Below are 24497 nucleotides of genomic sequence, written 5' to 3' on the forward strand. Positions count from 1 at the left end.
CTCGATACCGGTATCGTGTGATACCGGTACCGCCGTCATCGACTCCGTTAGGGTTGCCTGGTCAATTGGATATGCTTATGCCATAATCATCATCGTCATTTCAGCCATTATCCGTCCACTGCTGGACATAGGCTTCCCCCATAGACTGCCATAAAGAACGGTCCTGAGTCTTGCATCCATTGACTCCCTGCAACGCATGTCAGGATTCATATATACCATAATGTCTATAGTTTATTTTAATAGAAATTTAATAAAAGTTTTGCTATGTTTTGTTGAAATTATATTTTTTTTATACAACTTAGAATGGCAAACAAGCTGACGACCCACCTGATGGAAAGTGGTAACCGTCGCCTTTACACATGAGCAGTACCATGGACATAACAGAGTATACTATTTCGCCCATGATACACCCCATGTGTTGCCATTCCTGAGCACTCAGGTGTTATTCCTCTGTACCCAGTAAATTCACGCCATATCCCACCCTTCAAACCGAAACACAGCCATGCAAACACAACTGCTTCACAGTTGAAACACGAATGGGACAGAGGTATCCAAGCAATCGAATTTTGTACAAAGTCTCCCTCATCGCAGTACTGTGGAAGTTAATTGAATTAAAAAAAAAAAACCGGTATCTGGTAACTGTATAATAATATAATATATAAATACAGCGAAAAAAAAGAGTAGGTATTAAAATATTTAATCATTCAATTAGTAAAGTTAATTAAAAAGTTAGCTATGAAGATTACATTAAGTTAATTGGTTTTATTATTAAAGGCTGGAGTACCGGTTGAGATCTCGAGGGCCTTAGGTCTCCATTCTCATAATTTCTAGGTCTCAAGTACCGAAACTGTATTTATTTTTGATTTTAATGAATCTTCGCAAAAAATCTCATCAAATTACTTTTTTTTTTTATTATTATTAGAGATGTATTTGCGCTTGATCTTGTCTATAAGGGATTTTTATTTTTTAATGGATGATAATGGACATTGGATGACGGGGAGAAACCACCACCGACCATCACGTGTTGTAGGAGCTCTATGCCTGACATTAAATTCACGTAACGCCGCCTGCGCTAACGGGATACGCTGGCGGAGCACCAGTGAAGGGTGATAGATGAGAATGAAAACAGGCCAGTTAGCCTATCATGATGAATTCATCAGGAATTAACCATGATAGTGTCCAGGGGGAACCGCGTGGAGGTCGACCTGGTTAGGTATGTGGCTAGCAATAGGATTTTTAGTCTCCATTACTAACAATCCCTTTCCCCCCAATGGTCGAGGGTTAGGCAGCAGGGTTACCTATTTTATCGTGATGGTAAAATTGTACGATATTATATTACGGAAATTACAAGAAGCTCCTTTTGTGCGTGTGTGTGCGTGTTTTTTTTTACAAAACCTACTAGAATCTGCAAGCGTGTGAATAAATGAAGACATTCGATAACAGCGGATGCCCTTTCATGGGGAAAATAAGTGGTGAGACCTGATATATGCGTACAAATATTGGTAACAAGATACACCGTGGGACAGTATACAGCTTTTTTTTTTTATTCTTCAATCTTTTGCGTCAATCAGCAGAATGGTCAGACAGAAATGAAATTATTGTGACATAATTATATATGTGCAATTGATATATTTTAAAAATTATTAAGATTACATTAAGTTAATTGGTTTTATTATTTTACCGGTTGAGATCTCGAGGGCCTTAGGTCTCCATTCTCATAATTTCTAGGTCTCAAGTACCGAAACTGTATTTATTTTTGATTTTAATGAATCTTCGCAAAAAATCTCATCAAATTACTTTTTTTTTTTTATTATTATTAAAAAATAAGGGATTTTTATTTTTTTTAAATTAGGCTGCGTGAATTTATAGATGGAATGAAAACAGAGGCCTATCATGATGAATTCATCAGGAATTAACCATGAGTCCGTGGAGGTCAGGAATGGCAACTTTCCCCCCAATGGTCGAGGGTTAGGCAGCAGGGTTACCTATTTTATCGTGATGGTAAAATTGCGATATTATATTACGGAAATTACAAGAAGCTCCTTTTGTGCGTGTGTGTGCGTGTTTTTTTTTACAAAACCTACTAGAATCTGCAAGCGTGTGAATAAATGAAGACATTCGATAACAGCGGATGCCCTTTCATGGGGAAAATAAGTGGTGAGACCTGATATATGCGTACAAATATTGGTACTTTACAGCTTTTTTTTTTATTCTTCAATCTTTTGCGTCAATCAGCAGAATGGTCAGACAGAAATGAAATTATTGTGACATTTAATTGTGCAATTGATATATTTTATTATTAAAAGTTTGCGTGAATTTATGCAGAGGAATAACACCTGAGTTCAGGAATGGCAAGTTATATAAATATAAATATATATATATATATATATATATATATATATATATATATATATATATATATATATATATATATATTATATATATATATTTATATATATATATATATATTATATATATTGGAACGAAATTTTGTACGTACTATGAAACACATAACGAAATAAAACCAAGAGTGACGTTCATTAAAATTGAAGTATTTATTTATTTATTTAAATCTTTATTGCACCATAAATAAAAATATACAATGACAAGTGAATAATTCAAATGAAATACAGTAACATAAATACAGATTGAAATATACACATGAAGGTACAAAAGGCGGTCTTATCGCTAGGGCAATCTCTTACAGACAACCTTTAGTTAACGGAGAACAGATAGAAAAGGGTAGGTGGCGCAAGAGTGAATTTATAATTTTCGTGCATAAAATACAAAAACATGTAATGCACGAAAATATCAAATACATATAATTTATTAAACTACTTACTATAACAATATATATACATATATACACACGCACACACACACAAGTATCCGAACGAACGAAATTATATCAGTTTAACCTATTGTAATTTAAATTTAGTTTTCGATAATTTGCTACATAATATTTTCACTAATTAATATTTTAAATTATTAATTAATTAATATTTTAATTATATATTTAGTAAATGATAATTCTCAGAATTGACTCCACAATTTCTCGATCGGCTTCAAAATTTCGAACGTAAATGCGAGTACTTGTAAGGTTTACATTTGTGGATATTAACGTAAGTGTTGATTTTGCGATTTTTTCATTTTGTACTTGCATCATCATCATCATGTCAGGGTTTAACTGTACACTGCTGAACATAAGCCTCCCCCTTGGGGGCTTTGCCAGTAGTTGCCATGTTTGGCAGCCGGGTTGGCAACCGTAGTTAGGCTTTAGAGATGTTTTAAGAGGGACGCTGCTGCCCATCCCTCGCACTCCGTTAGTCGCCTCTTACGATGTCCACGGGAAAGGAAGGGCCTATGCCAGGACCACACCAACCTGTACCTTTTTTTTTATACCACTGAGGTGGCAAACAAGCATACGGCCCATCTGATGGTAAGTGGTTACTGTAGCCTATGAACACCTGCAATACTAAAGGTATTACGCGCGCGTTGCCGACCCTGAAGAAACCTCTTCATACCCCTTTTGAAGAACTCCATGCCGTAGTCTCTTGGGAAAACCTTGTATATAATAAACTAGTAAATAATAATCATAATAAATGAGTGAGTAAATAATTGGTTACATAGGTTTCCGTTTAATTCACCACGAGTGGAGCGTAAACACTGCTTTATGTTCGGCTTAATATTCACCCAATTTGGAAGAGTTGCCATTGTAATAATAAACAAGAGCAAATATGTTACGCAAACATAATAAACTGTTGGGAATTATTCCCAAAGTTGCACGGATCGGAACAAACAGTCGCGCCGTTCGGTCGCTCTGTCTCTTTCACGCTTCAATAACGCACAACGTATTATAGGCGAGTGAACGAACTTGGTGTTTTTCGCGAAGTAATTTAATATTAATTTATGCATAAACGTTCAGTTATGTGTCACTGTCGCCACTCGCCGCGTTATGGAATCCCGTTATATGTAGTATTTCGACTGGATCGATAAAAGGTTTCTTGTATTTATAAATGCACACGTAATATGAATATATTATTTGTAGCTTTATAAATAAATAATAAGTTACATTTTTAGACGGAGACATTTGAACATTATTACAATAATTTATCTTCAAAAATTGGCAGTTTAATGTAAGCACTTTGGAGATTTCATGAGATCTGAGTTTGGTACGACATACGCAACAACAATAGGCTATTTGTCATTATAAAAAAATAATGTTTTATTTCATGCCATTCGTATAGTCTTTTTTTTCATTTAAGAGTTTCCTCTTGTCGGTGCAACTAATTCATGCATCTTCCTCCAGCCAGCTCTATCCCAGGCCATATCCTTTACCTCCCTATACGACATGACGCCTAGTGTTTCTTTTATCTGTCCCATGTAGTTATTCCTCGGTCTTCCTCTTCCTCTCTTGCCCTCTATTTTTCTTTCTACTATGCTCTTAGAAAAATCGTCATGTCGTATAAGGTGTCCCAGCATTTTGCCTCTTCTATTCTCTATTATTTTAATTAATGTTCTTTTCTCGTTCACTCTTTTCAGGACTTCCTCATTCGTTACTTGATTTCGTATTTGTTACTCGTATAGACTATGGGTTTTAAAAGCGGTACGCATTAATCGTGACAAAAATATATTATTAATTATACATAAAACCCTCCAAATATTACTATATTTTTACCTGGCACCACACAATTGAAAACGATCCGGAATGTACGATGACGTAATATGGAAGTAAACAACGAGTCTGTCATTTAAGTTCCTCTGTGTTCTTGGTAGCGGTGCATGAATCCGAATATTTTCATTAATCGAATAATTAGTAATTACTAATTTCATTACGCGACTGCAAAATAACTGAAAACGTAGCGCATCTGAATTCTAATTCTAAACTGAAACTAGTAATTAAGATCTTTATAAAATTTAAATATAAAATTTAAAATGTAATACTTGTAAATTTACATAAATATGTTTATATACATAAACATATTTACACATACATATTTACATTTACATTTAAACTTAACTTTACAGAAGATTTACACTCTTACTTACCAAAAACGTCAGTAGATAGATAGATAGATAACCTTTATTACCAGTGTAACACAAGAAAATAAAAAATTAAAACAACAAAGTGAAAAAAAAAAAAAAACAATTAAAATTGCTGGTAATAGGAGCCGCCTCAGCTGTTGCTATATATGTACAGCTCCAGCGAGATGTACCTATATAGCGCTGATTTTCAGGCGGCCGATTTTAGCTAAAGAACTGCGGGTCTACCATGAAATGAAATTCCGAAATTTCGGACTCAATTTCGTGTTTTTGTTTATATCAAAATCGGATCAATAAATGGAATTCAACATTTCGTTTATCGTACTTCCTATCATAAAAATCCAAAGAAACAATATTTTAACATTTTTAATATTTCCAAACGGCATTTATTATGCAATTTTAACATCAAATTTGTGTTTCGTTTGGCTCCGAAATTTCGGAAAACACTTCATGGTAGGCCCTCTGTTTTGTTTTCTTTTACACTAAGTTCCCAATTAGAAAGAAAGTGACAAAACGGTGTAATAGTTAAAGTAGATTTGTAAAAGTTTAAAGAAGGTATAACTCTACATAATATTTTACTTCTATTCTATTCTTGTTTATTTACTAGTGGCCCGTCCCGGCGTCGCACGGGTGGACATTTTTACATTTTAAAAAGCGGCCATTAAGGCGGCACACGCGACGGAAACTTAAAAATGGAGTAACTTCTCCCGTTTTCCCAACATTTCCCTTCACTGCTCTGCTCCTATTGATCGTAGCGTGATGAAATTATACTACCAGAACCTACCCAGGAGTATGAAGAATAATTGTAACAAGTTTCGATAAAATCCGTCGAGTAGTTTTTGTTTCTATAACGAACATACAGACATAGAGACAAAAATTTTACTGATTACATTTTTGGCGTCAGTATCGATCACTAATCACCCCCCGATAGTTATTTTGGAAATATATTTATGTACAGAATTGACCTCTCTACAGATTTATTATAAGTATAGATTTAACACTTTATTGCACCAAGATTATAGGGTTTGTTGAACAATTTTCAATACATATAGTGTAGTACAAAAGGCGGTCTTATTGCTAGACAATCTTACCGATTCTTCTTCCTCCAAAGCCGAGATCAGTTCATAGTACAGCATCTCAGCTTCCTTGGATATCTGCACTTTCTCCATTTCGCAACTGTTGTATGGTAATTCACCAGCCAAATCCGTTTGCAGATGCATTTTCAATATTAACACTATTTTATCACTAAGCAATGACTTCTCTTACACGTCTCACAGTTTCTTTGGTATTTATATTACGAGTATGGCAAAATTTTTTTTAATACAACTATTAAATCTGCAATTAGATGGTTAAATTTTATTTATGATGATAGTCTTTCTAATTGTGTATTTTGCATTCAAAACTCTTAACCAGTCGAAAGTACTACTGACTAGCGAAATCAGTCAAAAGTGCCTAAGTAACCTAACCTAACCTAATCGCAAATTTGCGGGGGGAAAGGGATTGTTAGTAATGGAGACTGAGAATCCCATTGCTAGCAATATACCCAACCAGGTCGACCTCCTCGCGGTTCCCCCCGGTAACTATCATGGTTAATTCCTGATGAATTCATCATGATGGGCTAACTGGCCTGTTTTCATCCTCATCGATCACCCTTGACTGGTACCCCGCCAGCGTATCCCGTTAGCGTAGGGGTTACTATTCCATTTTCACCCATAAAAAAAAACCATAAATTTGCAGTCAAAAGTACTAATAACCAATAATTTTCAGTTAAAACCACTTTTGACCAAACTGTTCAGATAAAACCACTTTTGACCAACCTGTTCAGTCAAAAGTACTTTTGACTGATTTTGCTAGTCAATAGTACTTTTGACTGGTTAAGAGTTTTGACTGCAACATGTATAATTTCCGTACGCTCGTATCGTGCTTGCTCTCATTTTGCTTTACTTTTTTTATGATTTTACGATGAACTACTTACTAACTATTGGTGCAGTTTTACATATTTTAACAGGGTCCTAATATTCTTGTTAATTTTGTTTCTTTGTATTACAAAGGTGGTAAACAAGCATACAGCCCATCTGTTCGTAAACGGTCACTATAGCCTATGGACGCCTGAAATACTAAGGGTGTCACGTGCAACTAAGGAGACCTGCCCTACACCACCTACAGGGCGGACCGTCGCGTTGGATACTCGGTAGTCGTACAAACGGGAACCCGGGATCCAACATAAGCGCCTCGAGGTGCGTCGTGTGGTTTTTTTTTGAATCCCACACAACCTCCGGCAGATGGGACGGTCTTCTGAAGATTTTCCACACGTTAAACAAAAAAAAGGGGTGTCAGTGCGCGTTTGTGGGAAGATATTTTCTTTGAAGAACCGCACTGTGTACGCGACCATTTAGCTCTCGTGGATCAATTTCTTTGAAACCGCACTCTGTATGCGACCATTTAGGTTCAAGCGTGTGAGAATGACGCCCTGTCGATGGCGAGCAGTGAGATAAAAGGTGGCTGTGGGCATCATTTCAAATCATTGCTCAGAACACAATCTGTTATACAAGCGGTAAAACACATAAAGGGAATTGTCAACAATTTTCTTAGCCCGACCTTGAACCGAGTCAATATAGGTAAAGACAGATAGATAGATAATATTGTATGTATAATAGTCAATAGATATAGGTAAATAATATACATAAGTAGTCTTGTATTATCTATAATTGTGGACTTAACTTTTGAATATAGGTATATCGCCATAGTCGTAGAATACTGACGGATCTATATATGTAATCTTTGTCAGATCCGTCAGTATTCTACGACTATGACGATATGTCTCTTGCACTATTATATCTTTCTTATGCTATTACGAAATAAAATTACAATAGATTTGTGTCAAAATTAAATATTTATTTTAAATTTTAATTCGATACATTTTACGAGTAAGTAGTCAAGTGGCTAGAGATATAACTTTTCTTTTTTTTTTATATTTTTAAATTTTCCGTGAACACTCTGTGTGTGAACGACTCTGGAACGCGCTTCCTATTGCCATTAAAAGACTACCGACTAAACGGCCTTAAAAAAAACATTAATGCTCACTCTTTTACTTTATCCGAGCAGTAAGTGCTTTATATTATTCTCAATTTCATGTATAATACAGTATATGTCATATATGTGTAAGTATATTTGTTATTTATATATGTTTATTCGTTTATATATGTAATTTTAGTATGTATGTATATCAATAATTACTATAATGTATTCTGACACTTCCCTATGGTTGACTGGGAGAGAATTTTACATATATATACACATCGTCATAGTCGTAGAATACTGACGGATCTGACAAAGATTACACATAAAGATCCGTCAGTATTCTACGACTATGACGATATATGTACTAATGAATAAATAAATAAAAAATAATAATGATACACATGTACAATACACAGATGTGTATACCAATAACCTGTCGTTATCCTGGCGAGTGGACTGCGAGCACATCAATTCAGTTGGCACGGCGGGCTAATAACGGACGCCGTAAATAAATTAATTCGTCATCCTTCAGCAGACGGCACTGTTGAGTTGCGATATGCAGATGAGTTAAAAATGCAATTAAAACGTTTTATCCAATTGTCGATGAGAAGAAGGGTAATGTTTTTCTGTTAAGTTATAATATGCACCAGTTCACCAGAGGGAGACTTTGTACAAAATTGATTGCTTGGGTACCTCTGTCTCATTTGTGTTTCAACCGTGAAGCAGTTGTGTTTGCATGGCTGTGTTTCGGTTTAAAGGTACTGATACTGCTCATGTCTATAGGCGACAGTTATCACTTTCCATTAGGTGGGCCGTCAGCTTGTTTGCCATTCTAAGTTGTAAAAAAAAATATAGGGGGCACTAGTGAGGGGTGATAGGCGAGTATGAAAAGGCAGATCAGTTAGCCCATTGTGATGAACACACCTGGAATTCAGCACCAAGGGGGACCACGTGGAGGTCGACCTGACAAGATATATTGCTAGTAATGGGACTGGTAGTCCGCATTACTAACAATGAATAAGTTAGGTAAGAAATAACTACTACAGTTATCTTTTTGCACATTTTGTGAGGAGACGAGTCGAGGGACTAATTTAGATTGGACGGAATGCCAAGTTACTGAGTACGGTACAAACTTGATTCGAGACCACTTGCGCGAATTGTGTACTGTAAACGATACTTAGACACGGTTATGAGGTTTCGTACCACAAATGGGAAACACCAAGATGTTTATTCGGTGAATATTGGATTATTTAATATAATATTTATTTTAGTTTAATTTATTTAACTTTTTATTGCACCATAAACAAAAATATACAATGACAAGTGAATAATGCAAGTGAAATACAGTAACATAAATACAGATTGAAATATACAAATAAAGGTACAAAAGGCGGTCTTATCGCTAGGGCAATCTCTTACAGACAACCTTTGGTTAAAGGAAAACATATAGAAGTGGGTAGGTGGCGCAAGAGTGAATTAATAATTAAAATATATAATACATAAGTGTTGAAGCGAAAAGAGATTATTAGTAATGAAATTTAATATACTATTTGCCAGAGATTTATTCTATCAGGTCGACCTCCACGCGGTTCCCACCGAAAATAATTGTAGTTAATATTTGTTGAATTCGTCACGATGGACCAACTGGTCTGCCTCATCCTCATCCACATCATCATTATTATCATTTATCATCACCCTCATTTCTCACTGGTGCTCTGCCAGTGCATACTGATAATGTACGCGGGGTCAATGTTTCATTTACACCCATTAAAAAAAATAAACATATCGTCATATTCGTAGAATACTGACGGATCTGACAAATATTACATATATAGATCCGTCAGTATTCTACGGCTATGACGATATAAATATTTACAAAATTCTCTCGTATATGTATATAGGTAAATTGAAAATAGACATTGCCGAGTTTCTTGCATGTTCTTCTCAGCAGATAACATCCTAAACCCAGCAGTAGAATCGAGGAGTCCACCTGAACAAAGACCATTTCTATTCTATTCATCTCTATTTTTTACTCGCTACTTCATACACGTGAATTTTATAAGTAGGATAATCATAAGAAATAAGTCTCTTTTAAACAGTTTATTAAAATGAAATATACACCATATTTTACGTTACATAATCAGTGATACAACTGTGAAAACCGCATCCTATTTAATGCAGTAGTTTTTGCGTGATATTGGAATAAACATACAAGTAGGCAGACGTACAAAATTTTCAAAAATGTTTGTTTTTGATTCCCTGGTACCCTGACAGCGTATACGTATGAGCTTAAGTGGGGTTACCATTCTATTATCACCCGTTAAAATAAATTGAAAGTATTTACAAAACATCTCGCCGTTCACAGTTTTATGACAAGCAAACTTGTAGATTTGTTTGTGGAAAATGTACATATAACTGTGAATATTCTTCGCTTAGTAATCTCGTAAGTACAGAATATATAGTTAAGTAGGAAATTACGAATGAGGAAGCAGTTCTAAATCCGATGATTCCTTATTTAGTAGCACATTCAAGCTTGCTTATTCAACAAAGCAATGTGTGATAAACAAACTTGAATTGTCGCTGTGCCGGCCGCTCGCAACCCGCTTCCAGGTAATTAGAACTATTTCTAGATCTGCGAGCGAAACAAAACTGCCAACGTTGCGGCTTGGTACTTTGGTTTCAGTATTTTTAAAGAGGCATTGAAAAGAGATTGAGAAATACAAATAAATATGCATTTTTAACAAATTGGTTAATTAAATGTAATGTTAAAAATAGATAAGGTTCAATCAATCTGACTGTATTTTTGTGTGTGATAACATATGTTAGATTTCACGTTAGCTGTAAACCGATTTTTATAATTATTTTTCATTCTAAACAGTTAACTTTGGCGTAAATCTCATACTAAGAGACAGAAAGAGGTTTCTTCAGGGTTAGCAACACGTACGTAATGTCCCTGGTAGTACAGGCGTTCGTAAGCTACGGTAACCGCTTACTAATCAGGTGGGCCATATGCTTGCCACCTCAGTGGTGTAAAAAAATTATTAATCTTCTCAAATTTGAAGTGTGTTTCATTAATTTTTTCAACAAATACAAATTGGAAATATATTTATAGTTACTTCATATCTTTACGTACTTACAGACATAAAAATCCACGTCTAAATGGTTTGCTCTAATGTCTTTTTTATAGAGTTCAACGATCTGAAGAAAAAATTAAGCCCTCAGCATAATTAAGGGTGGAATGGTAATTTTAGTTTTATTCGTGCTGGCAACATTCAGACGCGCAGTGTTGTCCGACTTAAATATGATATATGTATAACTTTTTGAGCACGTGATTAATGATTATTGCGGAGAAAACGATAATTTGTATGCTTCAGAACGGGTTGGCATTAAAGTAATGTGCAATTGACAAAATATATGGATTGTTTCATTCCTAAGAATAACGTAAGACAGTTTAAGAAAATAAAGCATAATGCCTACGTTACAGGTGAGAAATTCTGGATGAAACTTTTTACTAAATTAACTAGACCGCACCGTAGAAAAAAGAAAAATATTATTTTTTCACCATATGGTCCCGGCGTAGAATGGGTTACCTCTTCTTCTTCTGTGGATATTGTAAGAGGCGTCTAAGGTAACTTAGTAGTCGAGGGATGAGCTGGGGTGTCCCTTTTAAAACATTACCAAAACCTAACTACGGTTGTCAACCCGCTTGTCAAGCGTGGCAACTATAAGTAAAACCCCCATAGGGAAGGTTTATGTTTAGCAGTGGACAGTTAATGACTAATATGAGATTATTCTATCTATGCCAGCATGGTAAGAGTACAATAATTTTTTTTTTGGATGAAGAGAGACCAATGCCCAGTAGTGGGACGATGCTGTATTCTGATAATAATAATGAACTGTTATTTCTTTATATTAGTGTAGATGACAAAGTATCCGGCAGTCCAATTAATGGAAAGAAGTAATCAATGCACAGACAGGCAAATTATCATAAAGACTTATGGTGTATAGTATAACACATTTTGATTTTGAAATAATATATCTTTATTGCCGTTCAGACTAAATGACGAATACGTTTTTGCTTCACAATAATATATTGTACAAGAGGAAAGTACCTGCCTGTTTAAATAAGTGTTCTAAAAATACACATAGTGATAGACAAAAACAATTAACGGAAACAAAAGTAAGTTATATGTGGCGCCACCGTCGCAGACGTACCCGAAGTCGCAATGGTGTTTACATCATTAAAATGGTTTCTGCTTGTTGAATTTGACTTTTTTTCTAAATATATTTCTTATAAGTTAGCTGTTAAATGGAATAAAAAAAAAAACACTAAATTAGACTAATGAAAAATTATAAAGTATATTTTGTATAAAATAATTAATATTTAACCTAACGTCACTAACATAGGCATGGAAAAAATAAAATTGTCAAATAAAAAAAACACATTTTTATGAAACGTCCTCCATTATGAAAAGAGACGCAAATCTGTTTTTCCTTGGGCATTACTCGAGAAAAAAATAGGACAATGTTCCGAGTAAACGGAGCAGAAAGTGAATTTCACTGAAAAGAGTGAAAATAAATCGTTTGACATTTGAGACACGCCATGCTCTGAATCAAAATGGCGTCCGGTTGTGGGTAGTTAGTATGCGATGCGTGTGGCAATACCATGTTGATTTGCGCGGGAAAACGGTGAAACGCGTTAACCTGGTGTACTAGGATAGAAATTAAATTATATTTTAATGTTAAGTGAGGTCTCAGATTAGATAATTTAGCCATTTTTAGTCTCATAATTATTATTAGACTAGTGCGTTATTAGGTATCTATTTCGTATCAATAACAATAAAAAAATAAAAAAGTAAAATTAATTTGTAGAGTATTTTAAACTTTGAAATTGGTTATATTTTCAAAGGGTATGTATTTATTTTATTATTATCAATAATTATAGTAATTTTCAAATCGGATATTGTAGTTTTTTTTTTATTTCAATTCTTTTTTAATTTTATTAATTTTTATGTACTAACCATAATTGTCATTTTTAATGAGTAATGTAAATAATTCACTGTCATAGCATTTTTTTAATGGACGATATGTATATAAATCACGATGGTTTCCAGGGGGAACCGCGAGAAGGTCGAGTTAACAGAGTATATTCCAGGGAAAGGATTGTTAGTAATGGAGCTCGACATTGCTAGCAATATGCCCTATCAGGTCGACCTCCACGTGGTTCCCCTGGAAACCATCGTGAACAATTGTTGTTGAATTCGTCACGATGGGCTAACTGACCTGCTTCATCCTCATCTATCATCTTTCACTGGTGCCCCGCCGGTGTATACCAATAGCGCGGGTGGGGTTACCATTCCATTATCACCCATAAAAAAAAACAGAGTATATCCCTAGCATGGCAATGGTTATCACTCGTGATACCTAGATCCCTAAAACATGCATACAGACTTAACTCGTGTGAGTCGTTCACACTAACAGTTCCCAGCTCCTTTTAATAAGCCTTATATAAATAGCGGGACCACTGTAAAAGTATAATTACCATATACAAGTGTATGATATAGTTCTATATCACATTAGTGTTATAAACTAGTTTCCCACCTCGTCTTCGTACGTGTGTGCTAACGAAGAAAATGAGTCCATGACTTTTAAAACATCTTTCAGACCTAGGAATTGAACCCGCAACTATCGAATCACTAAAGTCGTAAATGTTATCAAATTATAGTATTTAGGAATAGAATGACATGAAGAATGACATGAGAAATGTTAAGTTTTATGGTGAATGTTAGAAATCATTGCTTTGCTTTTAAGCAAAACCATCACTGAGCTGTAGCCTATTTGGGTCACTGCGACACACATGGCGAAAACATGTTTTCATATTTTATCTTTTGTTTTATATTTAAAATAAGTGTAAATAATTTGATTGTATTAACTCATTTGTTAATTTACGTGTGTCATAAATGGCTCAAATAAAGTGTTTATCTATCTATCTATCTTTGTTAAGTTAAATGAATAATATTGAGAAATAATATAATAATTATTTTTGATTATTTTTACAATGAGTATACCATTTATACGCTGTGAGGTCCTAGCATAGAATATGCCACTCTTCCCCATGGGTATTGTAAGAGATGACTAAAGGAACTTAATGGTCGACAAATGGGTAGCAGGATCTCTCTTAAAACATCACCAAAGCCTAACTGCGGTTGCCAAGCGTGGCAACTACTGGCAACAGCCCCCAATAGAGAGGTCTATGTTTAGCAGTGGACAATTAAAGACTGATATAATAATAATAATAATCCAATCGTTATGTCGGTGAGCGGTCTTATCCCAACCAGTCTGGAACAACATCTCAGACGGTTGGAATCCCGAGGCAGCTCACTGTCGGGAAAGATGCAGAAAGCGGTGCTCTTAGACACTGCCCGCATTGTTCGCCGGTTTCGCTTTCTGGGCCCCTGAACCCCGGCCGACTGTGCTTCTGCCGTGGGTTAGTTGCCATCTCCTCTTCTTAAGAGGGGAGATGAGAATTTTTGTAAAATTTAAAAAATACCATCAAATTGTAATTATGGGTAAAGAAAAACACTATTAATAGAAGCAGTGACCTGTAGTCAGTTCCCGTGTGACGGGGCGCCACCCTAACACCATTGTTTTCGCCATAACGCCACGCAACGGAAGTGCAAGCCGTGAGTACCATGAATCAGTTACACTTTTGTTACAATGTACTCGAATGGTGTAAATTGTAATTGGAGTTCACGAACTGTCTACAACTGTAATTTGTAGACTCGCTTCTATTCTAAAAACTTTAAAAGTCCTTTAAATCTATTTAGACATAATCGTCATCATTAATCATCGTATTAGTCGTCAACTGTCCACTGCTGAACATAAACCTCCTTCTGTTAAAGGGTTTTGCCAGTAGTTGCCATTCTTGGCAGACGGACTGACAACCGCAGTTAGGCTTTGGTGATGTTTAAAGAGAGACGCTGCTGCCTATGTCTCAACTGTTAAGTTCATTTGCCCATAATTTTGTCTTTCTTTTAAATGCTCCGCAAGAGCAAAATCCATTTGTAAATAGACACGCGTTTCCGCGTTTTAAATGAAAGATAAAATCGTGAAATGGTGCAATAGCCGTGGAACACAATTTAATTGTTATAATTAAATTGTAATTACCAAAAAAAAAAAACAAAAACTTCAATTATGGCAAAGTATTTTTAATTTTTGGATAAAAACAAAAAAAAAAAGAATTTCGTTATTAGAAATCTTATAGGAAGTACATTAAAATTTTTTTTTATACAACTTAGAATGTCAAACAAGCTGACGGCCCACCTGATGGAAAGTGGTAACCGTCGCCTATAGACATGAGCAGTACCATGAACATAACAGAGTATACTGTTTCGCCCATAATACCCCCATGCGTTGCCATTCCTGAGGACTCAAGTGTTATTCCTCCGTACCCAGTAAATTCACGCCATATCCCACCCTTCAAACCGAAACACAGCCATGCAAACACAACTGCTTCACGGTTGAAACACGAATGGGACAGAGGTACCCAAGCAATCGACTTTTGTACAAAGTCTCCCTCTGGTGAACTGGTGCATATTATAACTTAACAGAAAAACATTACCCTTCTTCTCATCGACAATTGGATAAAACGGTGGTGATTCACAAAATGGATTATAAAATTTCCACTACATGTATACCAGTTACTATATAAACATACTGATACGGTATGCATTTTATAATTAAGAAATACGTAGGTACTTTAGAAGGATTAATTTAGATATCACTTTTGTTCATTAAGTATGCCCTTTGACCGACTATATTAATATAAAAATGTATTGTACTGTAATTATTTACTATAGGACAAACTTGAAAGTAAGCACATTGAAATGGCCAAGACTGAGAAACACAGCTATATACCCAATATATATATATATATATATATATATATATATATATATATATATATATATATATATATATATATAGTTAATCTTTTATATGTATATATATATATATATATATATATATATATATATATATATATATATATATGATGAAGCCTAATTTTATGTAATTCTTGATACAAGAGACATAACAAATTACTTCTTGAGAAGCGTGAATTGTTAATAATGCTCGCTCTTAGCCACTACATTTGTACCAATTTATATTAGGAATAAAGAAAGAAAGAATTTCTTGGGAACTCGCTTATAGCCTTACACTTTAGTTCTTAGGCGTGGCAACACTTGAGGGCTGCTATGGGCGAGATTGTTTATTGAAAATTGTATCATAAATTTGAAACAATTAATGCTATATTCCCTTGGCCACATTCTCCGTACTATGGTTGATGCACAATGATGATTATGTCCGGTCAATCACGTCCCCGTACATGATGTTATGTTAAATAATCAGTGTCCGTGACTAAACTGTTATTGAAAGATCATTTATAATCGCCGCTGTGTCGGAATTTGCTTATCGGCCGTTCTAAATACATCATTTCTGACTGACCGCGTCTACTAATTGGGGGTAATGTGTTTTACGCGCAACATTTATATATATATATATATATATATATATATATATATATATATATATATATATATATATATATATATATATATATATATATATATATATATATATATATATATATATATATATATATATATATATATATATTTGACGGATGATAATGGAATGGTAACCCCGGCCGCGTTATTGGTATACTCTGTCAAGGCACTAGTGAGGGTGACGATGAAAACAGGTCCATCGTGGCGACTTCCACTAGAAATAACCACGATGATTTCAAGGGGGAACGTGGAGGTCGACCTAATATTGCTAACAATGGGTCAGTTAGACCCCATTACTAACAATCCCTTTCCCCCGCAACGTTTATATTGTATAATGGTGGGAGTATTGCTATATACTTACTTAATATAAATGTAAATAAATATATTAAAGACTTAAATCTCTAAAGGGGTAATGTAGCGCGCTAGAGGCCGATTCCCCACCTTAGATTGAATAAATACTTATTTACAAGAGACATGCTAAGTATATACACGTTAACAATAAGTATAAGTCTACAAATTGTGCAATATTTAGGTATATAACATTTGAAGCTTAAAAAGTAAAAATATTGATTGAATTAAGTATGAAGTAAACTATAATGAATTCTACTCTAATGCTTGAAAAAAATGTAGACATATTGAGTATTACATTCACCACTACGAGAACAGTCTAGAGATGCATTCGATTATCCCATAAAGGATTACAGCCGTAAGCATTTTTTTTTAATATCGGTCCAAAATGGCTCGAGTTACAAAAGTCAATGATTAGTCACCCGTCGAAATTCAGGGGGAAAGGGATTGTTAGGAATGGAGACTGAGAATCCCATTGCTAGCAATATACCCAACCAGGTCGACCTACTCGCGGTTCTCCCTGGAAACTATCATGGTTAATTCCTGATGAATTCATCATGATGGGCTAACTGGCATGTTTTCATTCACATCTATCACCTTTCACTGGTGCTCCGCCAGCGTATCCCGTTAGCGCAGGCGGGGTTACCATACCATTTTCACCCATAAAAAAAAAAACCCATCGAAATTCATCATGCATGACTGTGTATTGTCAACAATAAAAAAAAAGAAACGTCACTGTCAAATCATGGACTATAGATAACAGCTGCATTGTAACACGATAAGCTCATTAGAAAATCAGTCGGACAGGCGTACGCGATGTGATCCAAACCAATTCTATTCCTGCCAATAGAAATAGACGTTCAACAGAGCAAAACAAGATGAAAACAGCGCGAAACGGAAAGCACACAGACACTTTAAATTAATAGAGAAAAAGTAAAAAAGTTTGCATACTAGCTGAGTAATGAAAAAGTTAAAAAAAAAAAAACAATTGCACAGATTAATCAAATCACATTGCACTAAAATCACGTCACATATTTTGTAAACAAACAAATAATATCTCTTTAAAAAAACAAGTCCCTGCGCGGGCGTTTTTAATAAAAAAAAAAATGCCGACACTTTTTTAAGGCGCAGGGCGCGAACGCGCGTGCGCCAGCCAGCCGCCCGCCATGACACTGGCCGCGTCAAAATGCCCTGCGCCGGCGCATGTTCATGTATTTACATAATTACTAAGCTATAGGTCCTGCCGAGCCTGGTATAGAAGTGGTACACACACCGAGACACAGAGAATTCCCACTATAGAATACGATCGCGTGCCTTTCTTTTTTATAATGCTTATGGGGTATTTTTTTAAGCAAAGGAATTAGATTCAATTGCCATTTGAATAGATGGTTGAAAATTTTAGTAAATGGTTGTGTTTTTACAAGTGTTTTTTTATTAAATTGTTAAAATATATCATGGTACATAAACATTTTTTGGTTTTTTATACAACTTGGAATGGCAAATAAGCTGACGGCCTGCCTGATGTAAACTGGTAATAGTCATCTAAAGGAATACTTATGAACAGTACTCAGGAGTATCACATATATGTATAAATATTCATGGTGTTACTCTCTTCATGTATTGCCATTTATAATGGTTAAAATGTTATGCCTCTGCCAGTAATTTCACTGCCATATCCAAGCCTTCATATCATAAACATAGCCTTGTAAGAACAGTTGATTCACTACAGAAATACGAGTGGGACTCTAGTAAATGTTTTCTAAACAAATTCCCTAGAAATATATTCACGAAATATACGAGAATTCATTTAAATAATTTCATTAAAATAATACTCGGTCCAATGAAAGAAATGAATACATTTATTTCATATAATTTAAAACAACATTGAAGGATTTTGGCTTTGAGATTTTTCCTTGCAAAAAATATTTCCACTATGAATCATAATCAAAGAGCTAGCGAGCTGCCCACTTAAACCGGATCAAGGATTGCCACATCAGAGGGAATTCATTAAAACAAATGCAAAGTTTAAATAAAACCAAGTTACATACAACTGGAAAACTAAAATTAAACTAACACAAACATAAGAGATTATTTTTGCTGCCAAATCTTTTGTTAAAATGAAATTAAGGAATGAGTTTTATTTGTGAATTATAAAAAAAATATAAAGTATCTCTAGTCACATTATAAAGAGAGATTTGATTGTTTGTGGATGGACAAACATAAAAACTCCCCAATCACAATTTCACAGCTCACTTTTGGTCACAACAGAATATCAGTGTTTTGCTCTTTTCGGGGCAAGGCAATAAGCTGAGTTGTGATCATTTTGTTACACACATGAAAGGAAAAATAAAATGTTACAAATTTTATGCATTTTGGTTTTTTTTTTTATCTTTATTTTGTTGTAGATCTTCATCTTTTTTGTATCTTTTTCCACAGTGCATTTATGTCTATTGTTGTTTGTGTGCTGTAAGTAATGCAAATAAATTATCTATCTATCTATCTATCTAACAGGATATACTTACAAATTAATGTTTTTTTTTTCTTTGTGTAAAACAATCTTAATTATATCTACATGTTTTCGTCAAATTTTGATCCATTCTTCTTTCTACATACACTGAGATGCTCTTTCTTGTTTATTACATTTACAAACTTAGTAAACATTGTTTTAACCACTATCACCATCTACCGGGTCTATTTTTTTCTTATTGGAACAAAAACTATCATTTCTCTCATGTTATATTAAACAATACACGCTTACAGAATTACATTAAAATTGGTGCAGCCATTCCGGAGTTTGACGTGTGGTTCACGTTCACAGCAGTATCATACCGGATTTGTATTTTTAAGATATTTTATTTTCAAACCAGTAATATATTTAAACATGTATAATTAATAGTGCCAATTTGAATTTCACATATCCAATATATCAATAGGGTTATCGACCGCAAGGCGCGGTACAGGATGTTACTAAATAGATCGGAGGCACAATGCGTCTCCCGGGGCAGAGCTTCCGTGTCTAGTCGAGTCAGTTATGTAAATTAATGTTATAACATTAATTTGATCTCCGTGGCTCAGTGGCGGGCACGTTTTTGTGCGAATGAGCATCTGAGTTCGAATTTTGGTCGGGTCAGTTTAGGAATCGAAGTTTTCTAAAATTACTCAAGTTAGCTATTCTACTAACTTAAAAAAAAGGAACTTCTAATTTAGGATGTATTTTTTTTATAATCGTTACCTCATAACTCCATCAGTTATTAAGCAATTTGGAAAACTCTTATATTTATGTGAAAGGAAAAGAAATTATTATTTTCTGTAATCACAGTTTAGTCCCGTAGAAATTTTATCAAAACCGGATCAGTAGTTCATGTTCCGTGTGGTCCCGGCATACATAGGCTAGGCCATCCCTTCCTTTCCCGTATTATTTTCTAATAATCACTAGATGATGATGATGTCGATGGTTCAGTAGAAAGTTTTTTATCATTTGTACTGATGGAAAGTGGTAACGTCGCCTATAGACATAAGCAGTACCATGGACATAACAATTATTATCGATGCGTTTAATTTTGATAATCAAACCGAAACACAGCCATGCAAACACAAACGGTAGAAACACGAATGGTACAGAGGTACCCAAGCAAACGACTTTTGTACAAAGTCTCCCTCTAATTTAAAATTATTATCATAATTTTGATAATTGCAAAGTGTACGAGTATAATATGGGAATAAACTAAAAACGCCTGGTTACCTTAGCAGAACTAAAGTCAGACGTCAGTTATTTCCCTCTCTGAGTAAACAGACTTTATTCAGGATATATTTTCATAAAGAAACTTTTAAATTAAAGTTTGAATAATGCGCTAAAAGGATTTCACTGTTGGTACTTTCATCTAGGATCTCTAAACATATCATAAGAGGCGGTCTCCGGTGGATGTCTGCCCGTGACGGCCATTTCTTGAAGCTACGTGTATTAGATTTACTTCTGCAAAGTATGTACGATGAACGCGAACTGATTTTTCTAAAAGGTTTGATATATCGCAATTTGCTGAAGATTCCAGATACTTACAAGTAGTTATGGTTATAATTTTAACAGTATATTACGTTATTAATATAATAAAATTGTATGTAAATGAACTCTGTATAAGAGGTCTTATTATGGGCATTAAAAGTCAAAACTGTATGTTTGTTCCAAAACCACACAGGAAATGTTGCATCAAAATTGGAAACGGTTTTCACAGTCGAGTTCTTGAAGGTCTCACTTCTAATGTAGGGTATGCCATGGTATGGTATGTTATGTTTTGATAAGCCATCTAGAAGTGATTACCGGAAGAGGTATATTTTAAAATCCAAAATTCATCCGTATTTTGTAGACTTGTGGGACTACTAAGCACAAGGTTCGTCTGATAGTAAATGGTTACAGCAACACACTACTAGAAGCGTCATTTGTGCATAAGTAAAATATAGAAGTAAGGATTATCAGTAACGGAAACTAAACGCTATATAACTAGTAAAAGATCCTATTAGATCTACCTCCAGGCGGCATTCCATAAAAATCATCGTGGTTAATTCCTTCTAAATTCACTATAATGGGCCAATTGACTTGACTTCATTCTCGTCTATCATCATCACTGATATATCACCAACGTATGCCAATAGCCTACAGAGTTATCACTGCAAGTTCATCAAGTAAAAAAATATGTTCATCAATATTAAATAGAGTTAAGCCAATATTATATACAGGTTGAATTAAACAATCTGCAATTATAAAAGAAATCACGCCTCCAAAATCTTCTATCACATTCTCATCCTTCATAATCTAGGCGTAGACACAAATATGTGTGTAGGCACGTATATTGATTATATATACATAAACTTAATTATCCAACAGTTGGCAACAATGGTTTGCGCGTCTGATCCAATTGTCGTCACTTTACAAGTCAAATGAACGCCCAACTTTCTTACGAGACCAATAACTTAATTAAGGTTTATTTCTACAGTTGGAGCAGTTGTTATGGCCAATTTTCGCTAGAACACTAACAGTGTTCGGATCCATTTTTTGTACACCTTCGAAATCTTTAACAAGCATACATATGATTAGGTAGAGGTATGCCTAAATGAACTGCGTTATTCAATATTATTTTTATGATACTTAGATATGGAAGCTGATGGTTTACCTGATGAAAAAAGGCAATAATCATCTAGTGAACACAGAGTCCATTATTATAGCCATGGTACTCCTTATGCCCGTGTGATGCCGGCATAGAATAGGCTACTACTTTCTTTTTCGTGGGTGTCGTAAAAAGCGACTAAGGGAGGCCGAGGGATGGGCAGCAGCATCCCTCTTAAAATATCTCCAAAGCCTAACTGCGGTTGCCAATCCGCCTGTCAAGCGTGGCAGTTGTCAGCAAATCCCACAAAGGGGGAGACTTATGTTCAGCAGCGGACAGTTAAAAGCTGATATGACGCGTTGCCATGCCCGAGGACTATAATGTTACACTTATAGACTCTGTGATTTCACTATCATATTCTACCCTTCAAAGCGAACCGAAACACAACCATGCGAGCGCAACCTCTTCTCGGTAAAAATATACTAAGACAGGGATGTTCATATAATATACTTTAACGATTTTGTTGGTCGATTGTTTGCGACTTAACAGACTTTTTTACGTTCAAATGGTCGTAGATTCTGCAATATGACTAACATAAATCTAGGCCTAACTTCTAACATTTCTAACCCTGGCTCCATTTATATATTTTATTCCTACAGACTATATAAAATACTACATCTGATCCATATTTAGCAGTTAATAAAGCCGGCCAGCTAATAGAACAGGCGGGCGAGAAAAATTAAATAAAATTCGAGATGCATAACTAACAAAGCCTGTAGTACGTTATTTAATTATGAATTTATGAGCAGCTGGGAAATGCAAACCTGAAAATGTTAGGGGCATCGCATGTATACGAATGAAGCGGGGCAGAAGCGGTCGCGAAAATTTATAATCGGATCAGTTAGGGCAGTATTTTTGAAAGATTCCCAAAGAGTGGTACTCATTAATTCGTAATAACAAGTATATTTTTGTTGCCATATATGTATATGTATGTGCTATAGTTACGTCATGCGGAGAATTGAAATGTGTTTTAAAGAAGTGTATTTTTTTTTAGAGATAAAAGTGAATGGATATAAATATAGTATATAGATATATAGTATAAAAATATATATTTATTCGTTTATATATGTAATTTTAGATAGTGTATATCAATAATTGGTACGATGATTGATAGAGACCTGTGGAAGAGATATTCATACTGTGCCGACTCCAAACAAATGAGAAAAGGCAAGGGAATGATCATTAAACTATTACCTCGCCAATTTTATTTATTTCTTTGAAACCGTTTAGTGATTATTTTTAAAATTGACAGGAGTTGCTTTGTTCCTTATGACAATTCGACGAAGATGCTGCTTTTATTTTGCGAAACAAAGAAACTGTTTATTATAAGACAAAAATTACTTGTAACTTCACAACTACGTATTGAATTAAAATATATTCAACTAACTATGTTCTGTGGCTTCGTGTGAATCAGTATAAAGAGTATCCTATATGCTAAGTTAGAATATAAACGACTAGTGTACCAAACTTCATTAAAATAATTTCAGTAGTTTTTGCGTGAAAGAGTAACAACAACCTATTATTTTATAATATTAATAAAATACAATATTTGTACAAAACATTTTGTCAGTCTGTAGAATTCATCACGACTGAAGTCACCCTTTGTTTGCGAAGCAATATGTGTGTGTTTCTAATGTAAATGGCGCCTTTATCATTCTGGCAGTCGTTTGGAAATCTTCGCTAGCGCTTATAAACTTATTCTCAGTGTAACCGCTGCAGCTCCTCTCAGTTTCTAGTTAATTAAGACACTGTTTTGAGTGGCACTTACTGCGAACTAAATAAATAATAGGTTGGGTTAGCTGTTCGGGTCTCAGATTCAGGGGTTCTCTTGTACGGGCTATTGGCAGACAAAAACTTTATTCGTAACATGAAAGAAAAATATAGTCTTAGTCTTAGATTTTGAATAGCGTACTTCATGTTAATAAAAAAAAAAAAGAGAAAAAATATTGATTGATTATAAAAACAGATATGAAAAAAGAATTGCAGCATTGAGATATGGCAGTGATATTGAATTGTTTAGTCTTCTGGAATGGCAACGCTTGAGAGGCACTATGGGCGTAGCGTAACAGTGGATTCTATGATGGATCGTTGACATTTTTCATTAGCCAGACAGTCAGCTTTTTTACTATAGCATTTTTCAGTTGTATAGAAAAAATCAGAATATAGTCCATATTTCTGTCCATCTATAACTGTCTTTAATTGTCTACTGCCGTACTTATACCGACTTTTACCAGTAGTTGCCACGCTTGGAGGGTAGTTTGGTGACCGCAATTAAGTTTTAGAGATGTTTTAAGAAGAATGCTGCTATCCAATTATACCCTCTCTTAGTCACCTCTTACGACACTTACGGGAAAGGATA

The 24497-nt window shown here is 34.7% G+C and overlaps 1 protein-coding gene across 1 annotated transcript in view; it reads right to left on the reverse strand.

Moving 5' to 3' along the window:
- Positions 1–24497, reverse strand: part of LOC113517951 (dystrophin-like) — a gene marked incomplete at its 5' end in the record, with an annotated part of 154547 nt that overhangs the window by 46547 nt on the left and 83503 nt on the right. The gene's annotated exons all lie outside the window — the stretch shown is intronic.

The sequence above is a fragment of the Galleria mellonella genome, unplaced genomic scaffold, assembly GCF_026898425.1.
Source record: "Galleria mellonella isolate WM207_F2 unplaced genomic scaffold, CSIRO_AGI_GalMel_v1 utg257, whole genome shotgun sequence".
In the NCBI taxonomy this organism is placed as follows: Eukaryota; Metazoa; Arthropoda; class Insecta; order Lepidoptera; family Pyralidae; genus Galleria; species Galleria mellonella.